The following is a 2,500-nucleotide window of genomic DNA, read 5'->3' as shown; positions in this document are numbered from 1 at the left end:
ATACTAATCCAGCCTCCAGTTAAATTAGCAAGTATATTTTGATGATGGATAACGGTCTCCGAAATTATGTCTCATGGGTTGGATGAACATAAAAGTTACAGAAAATATGATGTCCAGTAATTAAAGAATACACCAAGATCTTAGACTCTTGGAGACTGTATAAGAATGGAACAGATGGTGAAAGGCGGCGAGAAATTGGTCAGAACAATCCCAAGAAAAACAACAACAAAACAAGGACAAAGACCTATGAGAAGGCCCATAAAAGTACGCAAATATGTATATGCGAGCCTAGGCCGTGTGGAAATTCGAGCAGAACACTCGAATGAAAATAATTTCTCACAGTAAAGGAAGAATTTGTTGATAAGTTTTGATTTTGATAATCAGATTAATTTCAATCAATAACTGGACTACTGCCACAACGCTCTAAATATTCAAATGAATTAAACATATCAACAGCAATCTTTTCCTCTGCCATTTAATAGCAACATAGTCTGGCTTACAATGGATTTTTTTTTATAAAATGCTCGTTGGTAATCTCAAAACTTTTTGGTTCATCAACGTCGTCCTTATCAAGGTGGTGATCCTATTAAAAAAAAAACATTTATTTTTCCTTCCATTTTCTCTCTCTTGCTGTGTCTGTAAATCATAAATAATTTATACAAACTCTCGAAAAAATATCCGAACTAAAGCTACAATATAACAAACAACTCTTAAAAATGTTAGAATCTCTCTCTCTCTCTCTCTCTCTCTCTCTCTCTCTCTCTCTCTCTCTCTCTCTCTCTCTCTCGATGACCTTTATGACTCCCTTCCGAGATGTCATGGTCACCGTGATGAAGGGCAAACAACAAGATCGTGTCCGCAGCTCCCTATCTTGGGTTTTGTTTACGCAACTCAAATATTTAGAAAGGTGGGGCACTGCTTGTTTAAAGAAGGGGGGGGGGGAGGGGGTTACTCGAAGGAGCAAGGGACTGGAGGCGGTGGTTATGCTTCCACAACGAAGCTTCTTGGGCAATGCTGAAAGGGAGACCTCATTGGGAAGTGTAATTCGGTGCGTGTGGCAGTAGGACGCACGGATTTCCAAGGAAACAATAATCATCTTAAATTATTATAAGTCAAGAACCGAGTAACGAATCCTTTTAATTAGTCAGCATGACAAAAAAATTTTTTTTTGCAATAATGCTTACTATATCATAATATGCAGTCTTACTTCCATTGACATTTCATGTTTACTTAACTTTTCTATCTTCATGTGAACGACTAATTTTAGTACATAATTGATTTCGTCATGATTTATCCATTTCGATGTCAAAATTAAATTCATTTATGAAATTATATTGCATGCTGTTTAAAAACGTATTCCTGTATCTAGTAGAAAGACAATTTATTGTATATATCATGATTTTCCAGTTCAGAGACATAATAAACGTAACACATCTACCATTTCTGTTATAAACAATGGTAGCCAGATCTTTTAACTTTAGTGTTAACGTTGAACAAAAAAAACTTTCACATCCTTAATAGACAGCACAAGTATTGCATTTGATTATTATATATCCCTACTAATATCATTTTCATCAGTCAAAAGAGAATATGAGCTATATTGACAGCCTATATGATAAAAATTAGAGGCTCGATTCGTTATTGAGAAGGATCTTACTCGCCCTCTTAAATCCAAATACTGTAGGTCTCTCTAGTCAGAAACTGATGAATTATGTATGTGTTATTTATTTGACAGTGGTGGCTCATTACTTGTGGAAAGAAGTGCAAATAGCAGCCACCCACTTATATTACGTCTTCTACTATTTGGAATAGGCTTGAGGCATGTACCATAATTTATAAAATTATGGCATCATCCACCTTTAATCTATAGATTTTGATCTTTACTACATAAGTTAATCATTATGAATTCCAATTTCATTGAGTAATATTATCTCCAATGGAAAATTAGTGTGTTATCTTATTGGCATTACATTTAAATCATAAAACCCTAACATTCATGAATCAGGAATCAATAAGAAACAGAACTCTAAATCAATAACAAGGAAACATGAAAATTTGTGATTGATTTTTATGCCATTTTTGAGATGCCATGTTTGTGCTCTATCATCTGACATCTCTATAATATAATATCGAAATTATTTAATTTGAGTGCCATTATCATTTCAGGCCATAATCTAAGATTAGCCGACCACGATGCGAGGTTACCATTGAAGACCTTCCTACTGCAAAAGCATATTATCACTCCAAAGGAACATCGTTATCCATAGGGATGATAGGATTTTAATCACTTATGTTTTGGAAAAAAAGGCTACTTGTCAAAACGTAATTATTCTGCAAGACAAAACCACAATCATATTTAGGTAGTCAACATTACTTGGGATGATCACAAATTCACAAATATAGAGAAAGACTATGACTTGGCTATTTATAGAGGATGTGAAACCCACAAGGATAAAGGTACATTTCATTTTATATATAGACAGATCAGTACATTCATTCA

The sequence above is a fragment of the Palaemon carinicauda genome, chromosome 16, assembly GCF_036898095.1.
Source record: "Palaemon carinicauda isolate YSFRI2023 chromosome 16, ASM3689809v2, whole genome shotgun sequence".
In the NCBI taxonomy this organism is placed as follows: domain Eukaryota; kingdom Metazoa; phylum Arthropoda; class Malacostraca; order Decapoda; family Palaemonidae; genus Palaemon; species Palaemon carinicauda.
Note: the sequence above shows the minus strand (reverse complement) of the source record.